The following is a 26,914-nucleotide window of genomic DNA, read 5'->3' on the forward strand; positions in this document are numbered from 1 at the left end:
TATACAGTAATTTCTCAGCCTCACTTCAAGATTAAAGTGAGATAATGCATGACAGATAAAGAAGAATAAAAGACCCTCTGAGAAGCTAAAGGACAAAGTTCACGGTGCCTCAAATCTTTTTCCTAGGATAGAATCTACATGTCCACATCACCATATGACTGAGAGGGTCTCTTGTAGCTGGTTCTTGAAATTTCTTATAAGAAAATGAAAAAGTAAAAATAAAAACCTAAGTCCCAGACATTTGGTTCAAGCCCTGTTTTCTGGTTTACTCTCTATGGTGTCCTTCACTTTGCATCCAAACCATTTTGAGTCTTGAAGCAGTAGTTGTATTAACAGAAGAAGCCATCGCAGAGGGATGATGAGGAATTTATCCTTCCTATTCAACTGGCAGTTGTTTTCTGGTATAAGGTGTGTAGAAAAGGTTCTTGGCATTCTAACCCAGGTGGCCATACTCTGGTCCCTTCCAGTTCTTGAGTTCTGGATAATTAAAATATAGGGACTTAAGAATTTAGGACAGCTGTAGGTGAATTCTCTTTAACCTTTTGTAGTCCATAACTCTAGCTGCCATTCATCCAGTGCTACTCTGTGTCAGACCCTAGGACAAGGGCTTCTCACATGTCACTTTGTCTAATGTTCACAGCTACTTTGTGAATTGGGAATTAATATTACTATTTCACAGGTGAGCAAATAGATAAAAAGAATAAATGAGCAGCCCAAATTCATACAACTGAAAGAGCAGAGCAGGCACAGAATTCTAAATCCAAGAATATGTTTAGCCTCTTACTGCAGAGTTTCCAGTGCTCACTTTTACTCAAGAGATAGGAAGAACTTTACTCACACCTTTACCAAAACCTTTCTATTTTGTTTCCATGTGCCAAAAACTTATTTCACATTTTCCCTTTTGATCGTTCAAGTTCCATAATTTTCAACCAAATGGTAACATTAGCAATTTAATAGACATGGTATTTTTCACTCAAAACAATTAAGAGTGTAGGAAGTGGGGAATAAAATGACTATTCCAAGATCTTTCTTATTACCTATCCCAGTCCAATTTGCAACTTGCTTTATCACTGTGGTAAAATAAAATTGGAGATCTCTGTGGAAATTTGTCACGAGAAGCAGGATATATAACCATACACATATAGTTGTTTAATATACATGTACATTTTGTATATTATATATACAAATATTAGTTTGTTGTTTCTGTGTGTGCAGTTTGACATACTGAACCACTGGAATTAATTTCCCAGATTAGTTTTTCATCCAACATGAGAGTAAGGGGCAAAACATGAGCAAGTTTTACCAGCAAAATTGGAGGAGGAATATTTTTAGAATCTGTGGGGCCACTAAGGCAGGTAGACCTGGAATGAATGTCAGCTCCTTGGCTTTTGCATAGCATGAGGACAGACTGTGGAACAAGGTACTTGTTCTACTTGAATTTTGTTCAGGAAGTACCCAGTGTAGTTGCTGAATGAAAGAGCTAATTTTTGCTCTCCAGAGATTCAGTAAAGACTCCTTCTCGTTCAGCAATTTGAAGCATACAGAAAAACTAATAGCACATGAGTTGTGTGAGCTCTCTTTACTGACATCCAAAATTATTTGTATGAAATAGTTCATCACAGTGACCTTTCTGGCATTTTCGAAGATAGCAGAGCCCCAGTGTTGAGCTGATGGCTCTTTGAAAGGAGTATTTATTATCTCTAGCTGAGGAGGAGGGAACTTAGAAAGATAGGACTGAGTGGGAGGGAAAAGCATATCTATCTTTTCTAGCGTTGCATAATGAATGCAAGTTGATGTATAAATTCCTGCATTATACAGTTGACTTAACAACGGCACAAACGGATGCCTTCACACTGAGGTGCCATCCTTCTGGACTAACCTCTGTGTACTCAGGCAAGGGTATTTATGTTGCTGTGTGAACTAGGCTGGAACATATCATACATGGGATGGGAATCTCTGTCAGTGATACATGCAGGAGATTAAAATGCAATCCATCATTGTTGACAGAGTGCCTTCAGGTGTGCGTTTGCAGGAATTTAGACTCAATGGGCAATGTCTTTAGTTACGGAGACTGTTCAGTTATAGTGGATGAATGATACAGATCAAGCTTGGAGGGCAGGAATGAAACATTTATGATGCTTATTTCCAAGCAGGGAGCCCACTAGTTTTTTTCCTTTCACTTTTTCTCTGCCAATTTTTATCTATTCTTCAAAGTTTAATGTGGATTCATCTGCGTTTGAGTAACTAATAGTAAGAGGTCCACATATCAGTCACAATTCACTTATGGCCAGTGACAGAAACAGAACACAAACAGGCTTAAGCCAAGAGGGAATGTATTGACTCGCTAATTAAAATGACCAGGGATTATTTTGGTTTCAGGCATGGCTGAATCTAGGTGCTTAAACAAAATCATCAGGAATCAGCCTTTGTTGACTGTACTTGCTATTTTGTTCTCTTTATTTCCAACCCGGTGCTTTCCAAATGGAGAACTCCTTCCTCCACAATGGGTGCATTCATATTCATTCTCTCTCTCTCTCTCTCTCTCTCTCTCTGTCTCTCTTTCTCACACACACACACACACACACACACACATACACACACACTTCAGGGTATGTGAGAAATGAGGGAGTGAGTACCATTGACCTACCTGTAGCTCCCAAAACTTCTCTGAACCAGGAGGCTGAAATAATCCAGCCAGGTTTATCTTTCAACATCTAAGGAGTTGATACCATCTAAATGACATGAACACAGGGAAGAAGGGAGATGGTTTCCCCAGTCATTGGTTCACTGTAAGCAAAAATGCAAGCTGAGTAGGTAGAAACACCAAGTGCCACTTCCTCCCTCTCGTAAACTCTACTGCAGGTTGAGCATTCCTAAAGAAAATTCGAAATTTGATGTGCTAGAAAATGTGAAAGTCTCTAATCATCAAAATGGTGCCACAAGTGGAAAATTTCATACCTGCCTCTGATGAGTTGCAATCAAAACAGGTGCTCTTAGGATATTATATAATTATTTTTAGATCTATGTATAAGGCTAACATGAAACATAAGTGGGTTCTATACCCAAATGTCTCAGATGTATGTGTAGGTATTCTAGAATCCCCAAATAACTTTCAATTCAAACCATTTTGGGTCCAAGTATTTTAGATAAAAGGTACTTAATCTGTGTTGACCATTCCACTCTCTGAATTTTAGCATGAAATTATAGTGGCCATGGAAACAGTGCCCGGTTTGAATCCTGTTCTGTCTTAGAACTATTTCTTTCAACAAGTCACAAAGCTCTCAGGTTTCTTACTTTGAAAAAAAAAAATAAAAGAGTTTAACATTATCTATGCTTTTGATTTATTATTATATTTAAATATATCAAACATAACATAGCATGTTTTGTATATTTTAAGGCCTCAGTACTGAGCAGAGAAGTTGTTATTCATTACCTCAGCTATAATCACCATGAAATATTTATTTAGTTTAAGCTTTTATCTGACATATATATCTTCTCATATATCATTGATATCTGCAATGACTCTGATATGGCTTTTTAATCTATATCTGTACCCTACCCTTGCCTGACAAGATATTCCTTTTCTCCATACTAGATTTTTCCATTTTGATAGCTGTAATTTTCAGAGAATCATATCTTTGGTTGAATCCGGTATTCATCTCAAGTAAATGCCTCTATGCATGCTTCTAGATTCAGAATCATATACAAATATTTTATTTTTTTTCTCCCATTTGATGATTTTCCTAATGTATGACCAAAGTAATGTGCATAAACATTACTTTCCTTCCCCCAGGGTATCTTCAGACCATCTCTTCTAAGTATTACTCATGTTTTTAGCTCTATCATCCTTTTGTGGTCGAAGGTGAGTTGCTTTCTCATATATTCATCTATCTATCCATCCATATATTCACAAGTACTTTTAAGCACTTACTCATTAGGCCAGTCATTGGTGGTGCTAGGATGCATTATTGACCATAATAACCAGAACAGTGACAAGTCCTCCACCTTTAGAGAACAGAAGTTCTAGAAGTAAAAAGATAATCAGAAAACATGATCAGTTACATATGCACAGGCTTGCACAGGTAATTTACTATTTATTATAAGGTGAATTTACAAAGTGTTATATAACTGGAGGACCTGCTTATCAATCAATAGATATCACACCAAATCTCACTAGAATGATATATGAGCTGAAACCTGAAGAAGAAATCCCACATACGCTATGAAAAGAATGATGTCCTCCAAAAGCCAGAGTGGTGGCCTTTTTCCTTAGTATCAGTGAGTTCCCAAATAACATTATTAACTGCTTCACTATGTGCTAATGCCAGGCACTACACATATAGCTGAATACGGAAAATATAATCCCTGCCTTAGTACAATTCACAGTACCTCAGAGAGAACTGCAAGTGAGAAATTGCAATTCAGTGTGATAAACTCTGCTCCAGAAGAAATATGCAATGCTGTCACTGCATATTGGAGGACGTGAAACCCAAATTTGAATAAGGGGGAAGATGGCAGTGAAGGTGAGGAATCAATCATTTTACAAGACTTTGCAAAGGAAGTAGCATATATTTTACAACCTAAAGGGTGAATAGGATTTGCTTGATTTAAGAGGGGAAGGAAAGAGTGATGAAGATGGAGGGAATAGCATGTATGAAGGTCTGGATGTTGGGGACCCTTGCAGATCAAGGAAATTAAAGAAGTCCCATGTTCAGTAGTGTGAGCCGTGAGCTTGGGCAAGTCCTAATAGACCACAAGGAAAAGTTTGGACCCCACCCTGAAGGCTCTAGAACAGTACTGAAGGACATGTTAAAAGGGTGAGGAAAGGAGAAGAATTGCATTTTGGAAAGCTGCCTTTGGCACGAGTGTGGAGAATGTTTGAGAGGTAACAGGACTGGATGAAGAAGTGAGGCCAGTTGTAGTGACCCAGGTGAGGTGCAGTTGTGGCCTGAACGCAGAGGGGTTGGGGGTAGAGACAAGTGTGAGCGCACTTGTACACTCAATCGCATAAAATAGACTTCATCCCATGATAGTTGAATGTTCTTTAATATATTCAATATGACGCATAACCTAATGTTTCTATAAATCTATGTAAACAGCGGGCTCCATCTTTAGTTTGCTCTGGGCAGAGATTCAGCGGGAGGAGGAATTCCTGAACTAACAAGGCTTCCTTTAGAGAGTCTTCTCCCCAGCCAACCCCCCTAGGATTGTCTGATCTTGGTTCCTCTGTTGTTCCTGAAAGGTGGGTCATTTCTCAGGGAAATGTCCAGTTATCACCCACATGATAGGGCCTCCATAGCATCCAGTTGAGTACAGTAAAGAAAACTTCCTGAAAGAATAGAAATGTATTAGAGGGGATGGTAAATACATGTGGTTATCTCCAGGAAATAAATATTTTTTTCAAGATAACTTTGTGTAGATATTCTAAATCTGGGAGTAGTTATAGAACACCTATTGTAGTCTCTGAAGCCACCCAGGAATAAAGAGAGTGAAAGATTGAATCAAGACAGGAAGATTCATAATCAACGTAGACGTGTTCAAATTAAATAAAGATCTGCTACTGCTGCTGCTCTCCTCCTCCTCCTCCTCCTCCTCTCTCTCTCCCTCCTTCCCCCCCCCCACTCTGCATTCCTTTTGTGCCTTAATATATGGCAGATTTCTCAAGGCCCATATCAGTTATGGTTTTTGAAGAGCGTCAGCACTAAGCATGCGAATGAGCGAACACCACAGGGAATCACATTTCTTACAGTGGCCACCATCTATCGTTGCAACGCCTGTCTTGCCAGGTAGAGGTTTTTGTTACTGGGAGTATCCAAGCAGAATTTGAGTTACCATCTGTCAGGGATTTGGGCAGAATTCTTTCATTAAGGAGGCAGGTTGGAAAAAAAGAAAATAAATTTATGGTAATCTCACCACTTTTAACGTTTTAATGTACTTTGGCTAGATTTTGTCTAGCTAAAACCACAAATGTAGACATATGTATTTTATGATGCTTTATGCTGTGCTTCAAACTATCAGTTCTTGCTTTTTATCACAATGTGTTGGTTTATTCTCATAACATATCACATTTTAGTTCTCCAAAGTTCTCTTTTTTGAACGGTCAACTTTTCAGAACCAGGATTCTGAATCCAGGGATCCAACATACATCTGAGAATTATTTACTTGGAATTTATTTTAGTGTAGTTCAGTCCCTTTTTTTAGAACACTGAGTCAGTGAGAATATCAGATCAATAGTTGAATAGAATATTTTGCTTATTGTTTTCCCCCTATCCAGTATCTTAAGTTTTTAATAATGAAATCATTTTATTTATTCAAATGGATTTTTTTTTTTGAAGAGAACTTATGTGCTCTATTTGGTCAGAGGATTATACATTAAGCAAAAAATTAAGGGGCCTGCTCTTGGAATAACTTACAGGTTAAGACAGAAATGAGAACCAACATGTCCTTCCTAAATCACTGAAGCATCATAACTAAATGACAGAAAGGCTGATTACGGGGCTGCTACCATGTGATAATTCCTCAAGATGTGCTTCAAAGGACTGTGATTCATTACACAGTCAAATGAAGAAACCTTGGATTAAACAAGGCTAAGAAGTTTATTTACTGCAGGATTTCTCATAGCCATTAAACTACTGTGCATGGCGAATATCCAAGAAAACATTGGATATGTGTAGTGTTTTCCAAATACATTGGCTCATTGCACAATTTTATTGAGAAATGTTTTAGTGGAACTACTGTTGCATGGAACACATTTTGTCTAGGCTGATGATATATATGAAAATCTTAGCACAGGCAGGTAGGAGATATTCTATGCAAGTCAAGGTTCTCAAGTTAAATTGAATTGTTGCTGCCTAGTTTTTCCAGCTGTTAAATGTGGAACAAAATACCCAACTCAAATGATAGTCTCTTCCACTTCTGTGTGAAGTAGGGCAGACTTTATTAATGGGTCATATGCCAGGGGTTAGGCATCCTTGGAATTTTTTGAAATACAGATTCCCCAGGTATGTTTTTCAGAAGAAATTATGTGGCCATGTCCAAGCCTGTGGGGTACTTCCTTTCTAAGACTAGGACTTATAGATTTAATTCTATAGAGAAGAATGTAACCATTCTTTAGGTAAATTGGACAGTGGTACAGTGATCAATTTAACTTATATATGGAAAGGAGCTTCAATATTGACAGACATTAAAGATGCCCTTTTCTAAGAAATTCAAATGGCCAACGAATATGTGAAAAAAAAATGTTCAACATCTTCTGGAGTCAATGAAATGCAAATTAAAACTACATTGAGATTTTGTCTATCTTCAGTCAGAATGGCAATCATCAAGGTTACAAATAACAATAATTGCTAGCAAGGATGTGGAGAAAAGGTACACTCATACATTTTTGATGGGACTGCAAATTAGCACAACCACTTTGGAAAGCACATGAAGGTTCCTCAATAAACTAGGAATGGAACCACCATTTGACCCAGCTATCCCACTCCTCAGTATATATCCAGAGGATTTACAATCAGCATCCTACAGTAATGTAGCCACATCAATGTTTATACACCTCAATTCACAATAACCAAGTTATGGAACCAGCATAGATGCCCATCAACAGATGAACTGATGAAGAAAATATGATATAAATATACACCACAGGGTTTTTACTCAGTCATAAAGAATGAAATTGTATCATTTGCTGGTAAATGGATGAAAGTGGAGAACATCACACTGACTGATATAAGCCAGACTCAGAAAGTCAAGGGTCAAGTGATTTATCTCAGATGTGGAAGCTAGTGGGAAAGAATGGGGGAGAGAAAGGAATAAGAAAAGGCAAACAGAAGATAAGCCAATAGATTAGAGGAAGGGAATAAAAGGGGGAGAGAGGAGGAGGGGAAAGGGGACGTACTAAGGAGTGAAATCTGACAAATTGTGCTCTGTCCATGTATGAATATACCACAATGAATCCTGCATGTACACACACACACATATATTTATACATACATACATATATGTGTATATATGTATATCTCATATACAATATGTATTATATGTATTATTTAGATACACATTATATATAATTATGATGTACTGATTGAATATTCATAATAGAGGGGAGATCAGTAGAGTACAGCAAGTGAATCACTGGAAGGGAGAAGAGAAGGAAAGGAAAGCTACTGGGAAATGAAATTTATCAAATTATGTTCATATATGAACATGGCATAATGAGTCCCACTTTTATGTGTAGTTATAATGCACCATTAACATTAATTAATTTTTAAAAAGATGATTCATTCTGCCATGAGATAGTCTTGAGAAAGAAGAATTGAAGTGAGATGGAAGGTAGTAGGACTTTGAAAAATGCCCCAGTGAGGGCCATGCCTACTACCTGGAACCCAAAGAAAACAGGAACTATGCTGGAAAAGCTGAGCCCAGTACTTATGGCAGTCTTCTGCTGGAAGTTTCCTTTCCTAAGTCTCTGAAACCAAGGCGCACACACAAGCCTGTTGAGGGGTGCGCTTCCCTTAACCACTTGGCCACCCACATCCTTGGAGGCATTTCAGGGTTGAATGGGAAAATTGAAAGCAGCCTGGCTCTCTGCTCCTGGTGAACCTTAGGGGAGAGAGTTTGAGACTGTGTTGTCTGACTCCCTGCCCCCATGCTGTCTCCACCCCGACTTTAAGTGCCCATGCAGTTTGAGGCAGAATTATAAGTTTCATCGTTTCAGTTTCCTCTTCTGTAAATTTAGATTGGATTAAGGAGCTTCCTATGTAGGAAGTGGATTTCCCACGAAGGTCAGGGATCCAGGGCTCTGGATTGCTTTTGACTCACTTTGGAAGTTGGGAAAGATGCATTCTTACTTTGTCTGTCTTTCAAGTTAGACTCCACTCCACGTTTTCAGTTCATTATTAAGTTCTGAATGTATACTGACAACTCTGCCCTCAGAGTCCAGGTATCAGGATATGTGTTAACTTTTGTTTAAGTCTTAGCACATTTTTATTATTTTTTTCTTGAATGGATTAAATCCCACTATGGTTTACTCTGCTTTGGATGGAAAATACTGTACCTTATTAGCAGGCTCTGTTTGGAGTGTCTCTTTGCAGAGACAGTAATTCAAAAAACAGTGCTATTCTAATTGATATTTGTGCCATATAAAAAATTTTAAATCATCATTCATTTTTTTTTCTCTTGAAAATTTATTTCACTTTATAAGGAACAGCACCATTTGCCATAGGGTCCTGATAAATCTATGGCAATTTCCTTTTGGAAGTAAATATTATTATTAAAAAATTTATGGAAGAGAAAACACTTAAAGTGACTATACAGATTTTGTACTGAGTTCCTAGCCTGTTCTAGGGTTTTTATATATATTAACTTTAATACAAAGACTCTGTATATTTAATATGTGATTCTATTTTTATCTAATTGCCTTTATTCTTTACTTCAGGAAAACTAGATTTTTTATACAAATCAGGCTAGTGTGTTATACTTTGCAAGATACTTGATAAAAAATAAGTAACCACATATTTGGTCACATGCATTTGTTGCTTAAATAGTTGTTTATTTATGTTATTGAGTATTCATATAATGTTTCATATTGGCTTTTCATCTGTCACATGTATTTGTTAGTCAAGAAGGAAACGTAAATTTGCTATTGATCTAAATTCCAAAATGATGACTTTCTGGTTTAGTTGACAGTGGAAATATTTTCTCATAATTTCTTTTTAAATATGCTAAAATGAGAAGCATTATCACATTCACCATCAAAACATAAACTTTGAAGTGTTCCCTAATGGATAAAAGTAGCACTTTTTAAATTTTATGAAGTGAACCATTGGCCCTGACATGATCAGGTTTACTGTGTTGGTGATATCAGATTCAACCCTGGTTCCTGGTTAACACAGTTGTAATCAAATCCTCTTGAGAAGTAGGTGAGTTACTAAGGAGTAGTGAAGAATGCTAATTTGTGTCTTTGGTTGAATACAAGAATGACAACAGATATCTTATTAAGAACAGTTGCTTGTTTTACTTGCTTGTTTCAACTACTAATGGCTGGTGCCCATGTTTACTTTATCCTGAGACAGAGCACTTATTATGCTCTTTAATTCTTAAAATAATTTATTCTGCAGACATGATTATCTCTGACTTGCAAAGATTATAGGGCTTGTCTTATGGAAGGTGGCACAGAACATCAGAGATCTAGCCACCAAAAACCTTCTTTCATCCTAATCAATGAATTTAAGAGCTAATTACAGAATGAATTTATGAAACTTTTCAGTATTAGAGTAACATGAGATTCTGTAATCAACTCCAAAATTCCAGTGACTTGACACAGTAGAAGCTTATTTCTCATTTGGAACAGCTCAGTGAAGCTGTTCCTTTTTTTTTAGAAGGCAGGTTTCCTCTGTGTTGTGACTAAGGGATGTTGGCTCCTTATGTTTGGGGACTCTGCCTTTGTACAGGGTCATAAAAATGAAATGAGGCTCTCCGTGCCCTGAAAGTGGGAGAGCATGCTGGCTTGCATTTGATGACTTCGTGAAGATTGCGGGGGGGTGGATGTGGTGAAGAGAGGGGGAAAAAATAGTTCCAGGCATGGTATTCTCATAGACTATAGAGATTATGAAGTCATAGGTGTGTGTGTGCGTGTGCATGCGTGCACTCTAGTTACAAGCTGCAAGATCTTAGATGCACAATACTGAGAGCACTGTGTTGAAAGAGTTCCCTGAAGAAAGATATAGTGTCCTCATGGTTACTGTGGTATTTTGAGCGGTTGAAGTTTTCTTCATCATGTTCTTTTCATAGTATTCATATTTTCTATAATGATTTCATGAGAGTAAAATCCTTAAAGCATTCTTTCAAAAGACCACCTCCAGTCATGTCTAGAGATTTTACAGGGACTAGCCTAGAGTGAGGCCATCAGGATCATGTATATGGTGAACTTTCAGAAAGCAAGGTATATGGTAGAACGGTAAAGGGATGGGGTGCCGTTTCAATCCCAGAAATCCAGGCCTGGTTGTGTGTTCTGTGGAGATGAAGAATGTTTGCTGCAGAGTGTGATAAAACTCTCTGTGCTCAATGCCAGTTTGGTCCCTTAAAAAATATATATATATCTTTGCCTTCAAAAGCAGTCATATGCATTTATGTTTCATCTCAGCCATCAGGTATTCTCTTGGAAGTATTGACTAAGCCTATTCTCTTTGCTTCTGCAAATTGACCTTCTTCTCAGCTTCTACAAGCTTGTCAAAAGTATGAACACAGTGACATGTGCTTATTTTAAGATGTCCTTTCCTTTTAGTACTGTCAGATCTCTGCAGAGGCTGCTGCTTCAGAGAGAATGAGCCCAGCCCATGCTGAGCAGAATGAAAATAAGCATCTGAAAAATTGAAAAAGGGTCCACATAGCACTTCTTGTCTCTTTCTGTCAGTTTCCTCATATTCCCGCCCCCAACTTTTCTTATAAGTGGAAAAAATGCTCAGAATCAAAGGAAAAAATGAACTGGTCCATTAAGGGTAGATAGGCATTGCTCATCACAAATGTGAGTAAATAAGGTAAGACATTTATTTGAAATTAAGAAACACATAATAGGATAAGTAGGCATTGCAGTCAGCCATAACAAATGCTCATGAATATCTATGTGGGATATCCATTTGCTTCCCCAATATTTCTTGTGAAGTCATTATTTTGTAACCAGCAGATTTAATGAACCATTATAGAAAACTCCATAGGGGATCAAAAAACACGAGAAGCATGTTGTAAATAATTTTGTTTCGGGGATGCTTAATTATACTGTCTACCACCAGCCAGTATGCTGTAGTCAGGAAATAGATCTTAAAACTTGGCTCAGATTTGAAAGATCACTTTTGAGACCACTATCAGTTGTTGCACATCAGGCCAAGAGAGCAGTTTACATCAGTGATCACTGTGTGTTTAGTTGATTTGAAAGTAAAGGAGTGAAATGTGTGTGAGTTCTGTTTATTATCCAAGGTGAAATTTAAAAAATAACTTGATAATATCATGTGTTGGAGACATAAAGTACAGTTTTCCTTGCATTTCTTTCCTAGAAAACATATGTATACCAAGTTTATCATGTTGGTCAAACTAATCTCTGCACAACCCCATGGAAATAGAGAGTTGATGGTGACTTTTTTTACCCCCTTAGTATGTTTGTGCAAAAGGAGAGGGAAAGAATTCCAGCTTTTCTTATATTTTTATGATGATATTTCCTGTTAAAAAGTTCAAAGAGGGGCTGGGGCTGTAGCTCAATGGTAAAGCACTTACCTAGCATGTGTGAGGCATGGGTTCGATTCTCAGCACTGCATATGAATTAAAAAAAAAAAAGTCTGTCAACAATTAAAAAATTATTAAAAAAAAAAGTTAAAAGAATGTTTGCTAAATAACTATATAAAAACCAAAACTTATAGAGAAGGAGATTGTTGGTTTGTGAAATCATTCTTCATGTAGTAATGAGTGTCCTTCATATACTTGGGGAAAAAAATTGAATATTCAGTAGTTATTATGTTTCACACTGGGGTACTCCCAGTCTCCAAAACTCTTTCCATCTTGTAAGACTAAATATCTGTGATATTAAACAACTCCCCTTTTACTCCTCTTGCTGCTCCTGGAAACCACTATTGTTCTTTCTGTCTTTATGAATTGGATTAGTCCAAATTCTCATGTGAGTGGATTTACAAAGTATTTGACTTTTCATCACTGGCCTGCCTACTCAATGTCGTCGAGTTTCTTCCATGTTGTATCATTTTATCCATTGACAGACATTTGAACTGTTTCCATCTTTTGGCTATTGTGAGTCCTATGATTAAGAACATGAGTGTGCACTATAAAAGATGATCATCTTGGTTTCTTTTTTTTTCTTTGTGGTGCTGGGGATTGAACCCAGGGCTTTATGCTTGGGGCCAAGAGCTGTACCCTGAGATGCGCCCTCTGCTTTGAATTCTTTGCAGCATATACCCAGAAGTGGGATTGCTGGGTCATTTGGCAATTCTGTTTTTGTATTTTTGAATAATAGCCATATTGTTTTCTATGGCAGCTGCATCATTTCTCATTCTCGACAATAATGCAAGGACTTCAATTTCTCCACATTTTCGTCAGCACTTACTTTATATGGTTTCTTTGTTTATGGTATCTACCCTAGTATGGGTGAGAGGCTCTCTCTTGGTGATTTTTGATTTGTGTTTCTGTAAAAATTAGTAATGTTTAGCATCTTTTATTTATTCCATCATTTGTGTATTATCTTTGGAAAAGTATTTTCTAGGCTTTAGCCCATTTTGAAGTCAGATTATTTGGCTTTATACTGTTGAGTTGTAGGAGTTATTTATATATTCGGGAGGCTAACACCTTATCAAATGTGTGGTTTACAAATATTTCATTGGTTTCCCTTTCATTCTGCTGATTGTTTCAAATTTCCTGTGTTCTTATTTGTCTATTTTTGCTTTTGTTGCTTGTGCTAATGGTCATATCCAAGAAGTCATTGCTAAATGCAGGGTCATGAAAGTTCTCCCCTGTGCTTTCTTCTAAGAGTTTTTTAGTTGTAGATATTGTGTTTCAGTCTTTAATCCGTTCTGTTACCTTTCGTATGTTGGGTAGGATAAGAATCTAACCTTATTTTTTTACATGTAGATATATTCAGTTTTCCCAGTACCATTTGTTGAAGAGACTGTTTCCCTCTCTTAACTAGTTTTGACCCCCTTGCATGAGGTAGTTTTCCATATGTGCAAAATTTTTTTTCTGATCTCTCCATTGTAATAAGTTTTGAAGTTAGGAACTATGAGACTTCCTATTTTCTTCCCTCTTTTTGTCCAGGATTTTTTTTCTTATTCTTCTTTTCCTCTTTTTTTTTTTTTTTTTTTTTTTTTGGCCTATTTGAGAATCTTTGAGATTTCTCATGAATTTTAAGTAGATTTTTCCATTTCTGCAAAAAGTGTTATTCAGATTTTGATAGAAATTGCATTAAAGTGTGGATTTCTCTGAGTAGTATTAAAGTCTTTAAATATGAGTGTTTCCAATCCATGAACAGGGAGTTTATTTCCAATTATCATTATTCTTTCATTGCTTTCAGCATCATTCTATTTTTCAGAGTATGAGTCTTTCAAGACCTTGATGAAATTTAATCCTGTTTCATTCTTTTTGTTGGTATTGCAAATGAAGTTGTTTTCTTAGTTTTCTTTTTGTCTTATCCATAGTTAATATATAGAAATGCAATTGATTTTTGAGTGTTGATTTTGTATTTTGCAAGTTGTCTAAATTGATTTTTTTTGTTATAACAGGGTTTTTTTTTTTTTTTTGTAGACTGCTTAAGGGTTTTGTGCATATAGAATTATGTCATCTGTGAACAGAGATAATGTTATCTGTTCCTTTCCAATTTGGATGTCTTTTCTTTGTTTTTCTTGTCCAATTGCACTGGCTGGTACGGCCAATATTATGTTGAATAGATGTAGTAATAGCCAACACCCTTGTCTTGTTCTCATCATAATGGAAATGCTTTCAGTCTTCCACAGGTGATTATGATGTTGGCTGTGGGCTTTTCTATTCTTATTATGCATAGGCAGTTTCCTTCTTCAGTTTGCTCAATGTTTTCATCCTGAAAATTTGCTGAAAACGTTACTGAATTTTGTCAAATGCTTTTTCTGCATCAATTGAAATGATCGTGTGATTTTTTTTTCATATTTAAAATGTGATTTATTACATTTCTTGATTTTCATAAGTTGAACCACCCTTATATTCCAGTAATAGACTCTACATTGTTGTGGTGTATAATCAGTTTGGTGTGCTGTTCCATCCTGTTTAATATTTTTGTGAGGATATTTTTTTTTGCATTATTTATCAGAAATATTGATCCCTACCTTTCTTTTCTTGTAGTTTCTTTTATCTGATTTTGGTATTACAATAAAGCTGAGTGTGTAGAATAAGTTTGAACACGTTTCTTCCTCTTCTGTCTTTCGGAAGACTTTGGCTGGGATATTAACTCTTCCGATGTTTGGTAGAACTCACCAGTGAAGTCATCAGCTTCTGGTCTTTTCCTTATTGGGAGATTCTTAATATACTTTCATATCATTCTGTTTATATGTGACAGCATATGTGTATATTTCCATTCATTCAATTGAAAGCAAATGAATAAATTGTTTTCTTTTTAAGCTAAGTCAGCAAGATAATCCTTCTTCCTCCTGGTGTTTTCTTAACCTTTTGGTGAACACAAGTGTAACCAGCACACATAAATTAAAGCTTTAAAGGTGATCACAGCTGGCTTGCCCTCACATTGAGTGCCACCATCACCAGGGTTTGGAGTTACATTGTTTTATTTATTCCTGTCATCAGCCAGTGTGTTAGAATGGAAATGGAAGGGAGGAAGAATACTCTATAATTTAGAGTTTCTTAATGAGTAAAGTTCTGAGGAAAGCTGAGAAAAACATCCTGACTGAATGAATCTCATGGCTGAATTGACTTTATCTCTAAGATGATAGGGGAGACCAAATGATTCCTAATGATCTCTGGAAGGCCTCTCCTATCAAAGCTGCATGCAGGTCTCCAGGTCTTCACCATGCTCAGATAAGGCAGGGTAGGTTCACCAAAGATGCATGACCAACAGCTATTCTCTTCTCCAAGCCCTTCCTACTCTAGGGCCTTGACACTGATTCTTGAACTTGGAACTCTCTTCCTTCCTGTCTTTGTATGGCTGGGCTTTTTCCCCTTCATTCAATCCTCTGCTGTAATATCACCTGCTGACAGATTCCTCATCTGCCCTTTCTAATGTGACTGCTTCCCCCATATCTTGATCCTTTCTCAACATTTATTATGTTTTTTTTTTTATGTGCTAGCATGCCTCAGAAAATGATATTTGCTTACTTGGTTATAGTCATTCTTTCCTACTAGACTGATAATTTGGCTTTCACCAATGATCCTGGCCTGGAACTCTGGTCCTTTGGGGCCACAGTCTCCCTTGGCATCATTCCCAATCCTTAATGGGTACAAATTTTATTTGACTCTGCATCTTTAAACGTCAACAAATGCAGAGGAGTCATTTGGCAAGTCTGACATGGGTGGAGTGCCTTCAGGATCTAGCAACAATGGTTGATGATATCCAGATGTTGTTCTGTGAGTGATGAACATCTACTAACACAACATGGGAAAGGACAGCAGGAAAAAAGTAAATGGTATAATTTTTATCTAAAAATTCACCAAAGTAAGATGCAAAATTAGATTCAGTCTTTGAGTGAGTTAGAGTCTTATTCAAATGTGTCTTGTCCTTTAAGCAAAATTGCTCCTAACTTAGTGTCTCACACATGAAACAAATGGAATCTTTAACTATTATTTCTGTGCTCTTTCTAGGAAAAAAGTTATCCTTTGTGTTTTGTATTCATTAAACTTATGTTCTTTGTATGCAATTTTCCCCAGCTTGAATCATGGCATCAGTAATGAGTTTGTTATACAAAACCAGGTTGTTTTAATCTTTCTTCATAGTGTGAGTGAGTTAATGCAAACACCTTTTGGGTAAAATTGTGTCTCTATGCACACTTGGGAACACTTGCATGTGTATGCAATTTCACTTTTCAAACCACAGAAAATGCCTAGAAATCAACATTCATCCTTTTTGTTTTCCTCTCCAAGATAGAATTTATGTTACATGTGCTCAAAATTATTTTTGATCTTTTTGTTGGTGTATATGGTAGCGTGTGTACATATATTCTTTGTTTATTAAGTTTTGGAGGAAGGTGAAGGAGAATGGAAGCAATGTTGGGATTTCCAACATTGGAGACATTTCCAACATTGGGAGACAAACTCAAATTTAGCAGAAAGATGGGTATTCCAGAGGCACCTTGATATAATACTCAGAATGTAGTCAAATATCCCAGAAACTCTATAGCCAGATTGTGCCTTGGAAACATTGTTCACCATTCTGTCTCAGATGAATCACTTAGAAATGAAAATAATGAGAATAAAGGCTAATAACAATGGAAAATTTTTCTGGAACACTAAGTCTGAGCCAAGCATTCTGCTTTTCACATTCTTTGGGTGAACTCATTCGCTAATAGTAATTATCATTTCCCTTGTTCCACAGAGCATGGTCTCTGATGGAGGTTAGGTAGCATGCCCAAGGTCTCAGAGCAGCTAGCAAGTGGTAAATCCTATGTGAAACTTACAGTGCTATTGTGATGACAGGTGAAAGCATATATGTAAAATGGATAGATCCAGGGGATGAGGTTAGGTATTTAAAACTGGGTACAGAAACATGAGGAAAAAAAAATACTCTAAGGTAATATGAGATAACTTGTGAAATAATAAGCAGAAATTGATAGGTAATAGATCATGCATATAAGGTCTATTTTTAATGCTGATTTATCAAGGTGAATTGAGTTCAATACTGGTCATATTACATATAAACATAAAAGACAGAGATGGCCAGTGATAGTGGATGGATTTTATAGACATCCTTAGAACTCTGTTAGTCCTTAGTCCTATTGCCACTGAGAGGGTAAGTTTATAATAAAATGCAAAGGGAACTATGCAAAATAGTGAAAAAGCTCACTGCCTCGACCGTGTGCATTTTAGTTTCAATGCAAGATGATAATTAGTTGCTTTTGAAATTGGATTTCCCTTATGGGTGATCTCAGTTGCAGGTCCCATGTCCCAAATGTGTGTCTAACAGTTATTCAGGGCTGATACCATGTGCTTCTTCCAAAATGCTGCAATTGAACATCTGTTGTGATGGCTTCCATTAAGGCGGAGCTGAGTTTTACTCCATTACGTTCTAGTTTAGGAGGTGGCAAATGTGTGTGGACATATTACCATGACCTATAATTGGATCAGCAATTTGTTGGGCTCAGATGTGGAAGACAGAACCTTTTAAAGAGCTGGGAAGATGGAAACAGCTTGTCAGAAAATTTACATGTCTCTCAGAGATTCCTTTGCTTTAAGTAGATAAGTTGTGTCCTTTGGAAATCCTTGTCTCTGGCCCTATGATCTTAGCTGGTAGAACTGCAGCAGCTGTGAAAAACGAAAGAACACCAGTTGTCTCTTGGGATGTTTGAAATGTGAGAAAAAGAAAAAATGAAAACTAACTTTCAAACGCCAGTTGGTGGAGAGAGAAAAAATTCCTCAGGGGTTTAAGAATAATAGTTAAGAGACTTAAATCATCAAAGCTTAAAACATGTAGGAAACATAAAGAAGGGAAAACTTGGCCTGGGGTTGGGGCTTGGTGGTAGAACACTCACCTGGCATGTGTGAGGCACTGGGTTCAATCCTCAGCATCACATAAAAATAAAACAAAGGTATTGTGTCCACCTACAATTAAAATACACACACACACACACACACACACACACACACAAAGAAGTGAAAACTTTGGTGTATTCATGAACACACACATCCTATGCTAAAGATCCGATGCCTGAATCACTTTATAGAGAAGTGATGACTTGGTTTCTGATACCCCCCAAATTACAAATTAACTAAAAAATTGAAAACCACATGACATCTCACCACAGAGAGATACCACCATTAATATTTAGATATATTGTCTTTTGCAGTCTTTTTCTTAATATAATCTATATGTTTCCAAATTTAAGTCATGTCACGCACATTAATTTTCAGCATTTAAAAAATATATCTAATAATTTATATTATTAACATATTTAGAAAATCTAGCATATTGATAATTTCACAATATTATTTTTATTCCTGTATATGTTTCATTGTATATTTGTACTATATTTAATTTACTTAGTTTCATATTAAAGATTCAACTCTTCACTGGATTTGAGTTGAGTTCTGAGTATCAGGAAAGATCTAACCACTCTTGAAGACAGAGCTTTTCAGTCAGCTGTGAAGACAAGGCTCATAAAGGCTTCAGGAGTTTGAAGTATTTGCAAAGCAGAAAAGATCAGTGTGGATGGGCTTAGCTTTTTGATGTGAAGAGGGAGAATAGAAGGTGAGATCAAAGAAGTAGTTGGGATCCTGATCCTGTAAGGCCATCGTAGTAGGTTTGGATTTTATTCTGAGTGTAAGTAAAAGCTTTTGAATTATTTTATTTAAGGAAGACATGTGATCTATCTGCTTTTATGTTTTGACTACCCTTTACAGGGCAAGGGTGAGACAGGAGACAGTACCAATGGCATTATAATAGCTCACACATAATAGGGCCTTATAATAGATTGTTAGTATTGAAGACAGATGTAAGAAATTTGTGACAATATTTAGAGGGAAAGCTGTGAACACTTACTACTTAATTATTTTCTAAAAATATCACTAGATGAGAAAATTGGAACAAAAATCATGCACATCTTAGAGATCTCTGCACGTGTTCTCAAGAACAGGCGATTATAGTTCCTTCCATTTACCAGAAAGTGTGCTAAATATTGACTGTGTACAAATGAATAAGATGCAATCTTTACTCTCAAGGAGGTCACAGTCTATGATGCCTCATTGCTGTCACTAAAATACCTGAAAGGAACAACTTTGAGGAGAAAAGACTTATTTATTGACTTTTATGGTTTCAGAGGATTCACCCCATGGTTGACCAGCGCTAAGGCAGAGACATCATGGCAGAAGGGGGCATGGGAACAAAAGCTGTCAGCCCAGGGCAGCTGGGAAGCAAAGAGTAAGTCAGACAGGAAGGGGCTAGGGACAGATATAGTCCCCAAGGTCAGGCCCCCAGTGGCCTTTTTCTCCATCCATGCCCCACCTTCCTACAGTTACCATATAAAACATTCAAATTATTAACCTATCAAATGGATTAATCCACTTATGGGGTTATAGCCTCACAATCCGGTCCTTTCTTCTCTGAAATGCTCTGCATGAGGAACCATGCTTTCAACACATGAGTTTTATGTGGGGAGATACCAGTTCCAAATCAAAATATTCTATAAAGTTAGTTTTTATTACAGAATTATTTAGGTGATAATTTATGTATCAAATGTAATGTCTTTGTCCTATACAAGGAAAAAAATCATAAGATTTTACATAAAAAATAGTCTGGCATCCTAATCTTTGAAAGTAAGTCATTTTGTGTCACACTTCTTAAAAAAAAATAGAAATACTAATTAGAAAAACTGAAAGACTTTTCTAAACATCCCCCAAATTGAATTAGGTCCTGTGTGATAAATGTGCATGTTGAACAAACATTGGGCTTGATTCACATGAAACTGGTATCGCATTTAAATTAAACATGTATTAGTACTTCTTAAATCACAGGTTTTTTACTGCCTTGAAAATATTAGCCCTGACTTAGAAAAATCAAGGGCTCAAATTCTCAGCTCAGAAACTCAGTTTTGGTAAACCACTAGAAAAAGAATAAAGGATAATATATTAGAAACCATTATTCTTTCAGCCAGGGGTGATTAAGAGCAAGTTAAATTATTTTTTTCTAAATTTTAAAAGCTTTAAAGCAAATTGGAATTTCTCTGGGAACATCTAATCTTAGAAGAACTCAATAAGCAAGACTAATCACCAAAGTTCAAGATTTTAGCACAGTAATAGTCATTTTCAAAGCTTGGAAAGTGGAGCTATAATAAAGAAAATTAAACATCCCATACCTTATCACTGATGCAAACAACATTTAACAACTGATTATTAAAAATAAAATGTTATGTGTCTTTTCATCCTTAAATAGCAGACCAAACATATGTGGAGACAACTCTTTACTCTGATGTCTTTCCCAGATAGAGAAATGTTAGGGAAGAAACAACAATGATGTTGAGAGTTTTTCCCATATCCATAGTCTTTGGACGAAGGAAGGAAAAGGTCCATGGATTAGAAATGCTTAGGTGCCTAGAGAAGAAGAAAACACGTGGGGAAGCCACAGAGATAAAGGAGGGACAAGGTGAAAGTCAAACTTGAAGGGTGAGTAGTGATTTAGGTCCAGGTGGATACAGGCTACCCATCTGCAGCCTGCAGGATCGAGACCAGGGGATACCACACTTGACCTCCAGAAAGCAAGTCCTGAGCTGGAAGTGCTCAGGGCAATGCCACAGGTAGGGAAATTGCTAGATAAATGGAGAGTGATCTGCAAGGAGCTACTTCTCACTATTTAATGGTAGAACACCTTCAGGCATTTATGTTGGTGTTTGCTTACTAATTTGTCACACTGGTCAACTGAGTGAAAACATTGGTTCAGCATGGATGACAAAGAGAGGTAGAAACTTAGATGAAAAAAAAAAACCACTGTGAATATAGACATGAGCTTAATAACGTTATCATTTACTTTAGTCCTAAAATACCTACCCAGGTTATTTATTAATCATGAAGGAATCACAGCTTCAGGGTGGAGAAGTCTGGCAGATACTACCTTAACCACTGTACAAGATGATATCCCCAGAAATAAGACCTACGGAGAGTATTTATTCCTAATATGGTGCAGATGGCATCGTCAAGGTGACATTCTGGCCCAAACCGAAAAATCTCAACCTAATCATAAGGACACGTCAGATAAATCCAAACTGGAAAACCTTCAACCACGTAACACTGCTATATTTCAAAAGTACTGACATCAGAAAGGAAAGACTGAGGAACTGTCACAGGTTCCAGCAGCTGGGAACTAAGGTCAAGTTTGGATTGTGGATACATCTTGAAACAGAAAAGGACATTAGTGAATAAAGGTGTGCTATTTTAATAAGCTTTGTACTTTGGCTAATAATAATAAAATGGTAAGTAAAAAAATAAGAAAGTGAACTTTCTAATTTGATATTGTCTTATGATCATAGAAAATTTTAATTTTTGATGAAGTTTTGTAAAAAAGTACTAAAGAGAAATTCTGTACTAATTTTGCTCTGAACTATAAGATAAATTAAATGGAAAGCAATTTGAAATACAATAACAAAACAGCAGAATTTAGTGTGTGTGTGTGTGTGTACGTGTCTCCAAATTTCCAAATTTCCAGTAATAGTTGTTATTTTCCCAGGTAGGAAAAAAAAATGACACAAAAAAATACATGAATAGGCAATTTAAAAATTAATAAAGTTAAAAGAGGTAAGAAAAAATACAGAAAGAGAAACACACACACAAATTGTTTCACTATTTATTTTCTAGAATTCTAAGCCAAATAGACAGGAAAATTTAAAATCTTGGTATAAGGAAAAGAAAATTACAAAGACAGCAAAACAAAAATAAAAATGAAAAGAAATTCAGATGTTAAGAAGATTTTTTTGCATGAGAGCATGATTGGAATGTGAGTTCAGCAGAGCCTGACATAGAACAGACCGATTTTATTCCTAGAAGTGGCCTCTGAAGCTGCCAGGTCCACGGGCCTCATTGCACACAGTGGGATCTAAGAGTCTATGACCATTTGGGGTGGTCTGGCCAGGCCCTGTGGGAGACTGTGGGACACCCTTCCCCTGTGCATGGAGGAAACTTACTTTATGCATATGCCTGTTCTCCTCACCCCACGTATCCAACCAACCCTTGTTTTTTCAAATTCCTAAGTTCATTAGATATAGTTTTTCTTTAGAGTTGGAAACATGCTGTGACTCCAAAGGATTCACTCAAGGTCATTCTGAAGGGAGGTGGGACTATTAGGATATGGACGTGGATGTGTCTGACCCAAGACATGCTTTTAAAAAGCCCTTACCTGAGTTTCAACAAATGCATAACATCCTGTAACCACTGCAGCTAGGAGATGCAGAACAGTGCTGTCGCCCACATCATTTCCTCCTGCTCACCATTTGAAGTCAGCCTCCTCACCCAGCTGTTCTTTGCCTATACAGTTTTTCCTTTTCCAGAATGTCATACAGATGGTTTCCTATAGTGCATACCCTTTTGATCCTGTCTTCTTTCACTTAAAATTCTACATTTGTAAGCCATTGATGTTGTTTCATATTTTGATATTTTTCTTTTTCATTGCTGAGTAATATTCTGTGTTGTGGATGTATTATGTTTTGTTTATTCCTTCATCTTCTGAGGAATGGTCATATGGCTTCTTGTTTGGACCAATTAAATGCAGCTACTGTAATATTTGCACCCAGGAGTGGGATTCCTAGATCATAGATCAAACGTATGCTAACTTTGTAAAAAACTAACAAACTGTTTCCCAAGTGGCTGGTAATTTTGTATTTCTGCTTGTAATGTGGAGGCTTTCTTTCAGTGGCTGTGCATTTCAGCACTTGGAACTTCCCATTGTTTTTCATGTTTTTACTTGAACTTTTCTAATGGTAGCAGGATCTCTTTATGTATTTTTGTTTGCTTTTTGCATTTGTTTTTTCTTTTGTACCAGAGATTGAACCTTGGAGTGCTTAACCACTCAGCCACATTGCCAGACCTTTTAACTTTTTATTTGAGACAGCGTCTCCCTAAGTTGCTTAGGGCCTTGCTAAGTTGCTGGCCCTGTATTCGACCTTGGGATCCTCCTGTTTTAGCCTCCTAAGCTGCTGGGATTATAGGCATGCACCACCCCACCAGGCTCTCTTTATGGTTTTTAATTTGTTTTTTCATAATGACTCATGATGTTTAACATGATTTCATAAGCTTAGCATTTGTATGCCTTCTTTTTTTTCTGGAAAAGTCATATACTTTATTTTACCTTTTAAATTTTTAAATTTGTTTTAATTAGTGATACATGACAGTAGAATGCTTTTATACACTTTGGTATATCATATATAGATGGGATATAATTTCTCATTTTTCTGAGTGTACATGTTGCAGCATCACATTGGTCATGCAGTCACATATATACATACTATAATAATGTCTGTTTCGTTCTACTGTCTTTCCTATGCCCACATCCCCTCCCCTTCCCCTTCATCAATTCCCTCTGCCTAGTCTAGGGTAACACTGTTCTTTCCTAGTGCCCCCTGCCTTATTGTGAATTAGCATCCACATATTAGAGAAAACATTCTGCATTTTCTGTTGCTAAGTGTTGCTCATATCTTTTGTATATTTCTTATTGGCTTGTTTGATGAGTTTTGAGGATTCTTTATTCCTTTATGTTGTCACATATGTGGGCGGTCAACATTTTATCCCAGTCTGTGGTTTGTATTTGTACTCTCTTCATTCTGTTTTTCATGCAGCAAATTTTTTTTAGATTTATTGAGATTCAGTTGACCAATTTTTTTTTTTTTTCCTATTGGTTGTTCTTTTGGATTTGCATTAGAGAAGTCTTTGTCTAACTCAAGTTCACGAAGAATTTCTTCGGTTTCATTTCAAGGTTTTGTAATTTTACTTGTTTTTGCTTCAATCTATGATGGATTTACATGATATGAACGCCAGGTCAAGTTTCTATGTCTATTTGCACATAGATGTCCCAGTTAACCTAATTCATTTGTTGAAAACATCAGACATTCTACAGTCTGTACCTCTGACACAAATCAAGTGAACATACTGGTGTAGGGGTTTGTTTTTAGACTCTCCTGTTTCATCAGTCTCTGTTTCTATCAATGCTACTACTCTGTCTTAGTCTGGCATAGGAGTAACTCTTACAATCAAAGTCAATCCTTCAAATTGGATCTTCCCTTTTAGCATCATTTTGGCTGTTCTTCTTCCTTTATTTTCCACATAAAACTTAGAACCTTTTTGTGAATATGTTCAAAAAAATCTGCTAGGTAGTATCTGGCTAGGGACTGAGTTTCATCTCTAGGTCAATTCAGAGAGAATTGGCATCTTACTGTTCACTCTGTGAATCCAAGAACATGCTATATCTCTCCACGTAGGCATGGATGCTTTTGGCTCTGTGTACGTGCATGTGCGTTTTACTTTAAGTAGATAACAGAAATAGAAGAAAAATAAAACAAATATGAATTTCCCTTCTGTGATGGTCTTTCTTCTCCTTGTGCTGCCCTCTACCATATGCTTTGCAAAGTTCACAGTTAGATGCTATTTTATTCCTTCCAGGATCAGGATTTATACTCGAAATTAGTTGGAGAAAGAGCATATAGTAGGCTTACTCTAACTTGTTTAATGTTAAAAATCTTTTGTCTTTAGTTTTAATCATCTAAATCCCTTCCTGTTTGGAGATAACATGGATTGCAGATTCAAAAGCTTCTTCCCCTTTTGATAATGTCAGGATGTGTAATTTAAAAATAAATGAAATGGAAATTGATGTGACAGTTTGCAGAATCACCAGGGTCTGTCTGGGAGCATTTCTTAGCAGGCAATAACTTGCTGACAAATAACAGGAGTTAGCATGTAACACAGGATCTCACAATATTACCATTTATTTAGCCCCAAAGAGAATATAATTTCATGTGTCCAAACACATCTCAGCTGATTGGTAAACTCTAGCATCTTCCAAACTAAATTCTCCTAAATCTCAATGGGATTTATTATCAAGGAGGTATAAATAGCTTTATCTTCCAATAAAAATAATAATCATATTTTCCATTTTATCTGCAAGAATTTGAAATCCCCGAATTTATCCTCTCCAAGTATTAATTGAATTTTTAATATATGTCCTCTTTTTAAGTTATTTGTAATGTACACACATGAAAAAAAAAACAACTGGCCTTTTTTTCTGTTTTCTAGCTACATAATTTGAGAATCTTCAAGTTTATATATATATATATATATATATATATATATATATATATATATATATATATATATAAAGCTTTTCTAGGACTGTGGACTAAAACAGCATGCTGCAGAAAAGAAGCCCACCATGGGATATTTGATATGCTGTTAGAATGTTAATTTATCTTTTGTTAGAATAGAAGTTTGGTCATAAATTTAAAAGGTTGCACAGGGACTTATGAATTTCTTCCAAATATGTACATTTTTGAAACCACAGAAAACATTTTACTGTTTTCACAGGGACTGTAGTTTGCTTTAAAAAACTATTCTATGTTTATAGCATATCATCTTATAAGTTATGTTTTCAAATGGTGTAACTAAATTATGATTGTAAATCTCAACCAAGTGTGGGAAGTGAGGACTTCATGAAGATTAAAGCATCTTACACACAGAACTGTCCAATTATGGGCAGAAGTCCAACTGGTGTGCCTTATGGGACCCTCATTGATTCATTATTTGTGCCCCAGGCATTGTGTTGCACCTGGGGTTTCCGAGATGATTAAAACATCATCCTAGTTTCTTTTTTCTTGAAACCCTCAAGTAGGGCGTAGTGAATTGATTTTGAACTAGAATTGTAATTATCTTTTTTCAAATGAACATTTGGTCCTTCACTTAGTGGTTCAGATGAAGGGGAGAAAGCAATTACATTGTACCCATAGGCCTCTAGTGGATAAAATCTTACAATAAATATGCAGGTGATTCATTCATAATGTATAGCTTTTGTAGTTTATAAATTTCACTTGAGTTCTACATTTAATTCCCTTTATAATTTCCTGATTAGGCCAGGCTTGAATTAAAAGCCCTGTTTATAGTTACTCTAAAAGAAATATAAAAGAAGTGATATAAATGTATACCCTAGAAAAAAAGTAGAGAAATAATAAAGTTGAAATTCCAAGGTCAGTGCTCCCTCTGTAGCATTTCATTTTCTGAAAAACGAGGAGCCCCGCATGTTGATCCATAATCCATGGATTTAAATCCTCATGTTGTATTGACTGAGTTAATGTTGTTCAGTTAGCTAGGAAGTCAGCTAAGACTTGGTGAAAATGTCACCACTGCTGGGAAACTCATATGGATTAGACTGATTAGGATTCTCTCTCTTTTTTTTTAACTCTTGCAGTTGCTACAGTAATAAATTAATTACTTTCTAAACTATTATTTTAAATTTGCATTCCGTACCGAAGTGTGAACTTCATGAGGCTTTTTCTCTTCACTGGTCCATTACCACTCTGTGCATCACTGGGCTCTAAACAGCAGGTCTCTGTTCTTTTCTTTACATATTCCAATCCCATGTTTCCTCAGGTCCTTTGCAGATTCTCCAATTGCTTGGGATATTCTGCTGAGAGCCAGTGAATTGGGCTCATTACCTGGTCTCAACATGCCAACTCCTTAAAGACCTTTTTCTTTACAATCCCAGTGAAGT

The 26,914-nt window shown here is 36.4% G+C and overlaps 1 protein-coding gene across 1 annotated transcript in view; it reads left to right on the forward strand.

The window, feature by feature from the left end:
* Positions 1–26,914, forward strand: part of Gabrb2 (gamma-aminobutyric acid type A receptor subunit beta2) — a 228,411-nt gene that overhangs the window by 53,927 nt on the left and 147,570 nt on the right. The window lies entirely within an intron of this gene.

The sequence above is a fragment of the Callospermophilus lateralis genome, chromosome 5, assembly GCF_048772815.1.
Source record: "Callospermophilus lateralis isolate mCalLat2 chromosome 5, mCalLat2.hap1, whole genome shotgun sequence".
Lineage (NCBI taxonomy): Eukaryota > Metazoa > Chordata > Mammalia > Rodentia > Sciuridae > Callospermophilus > Callospermophilus lateralis.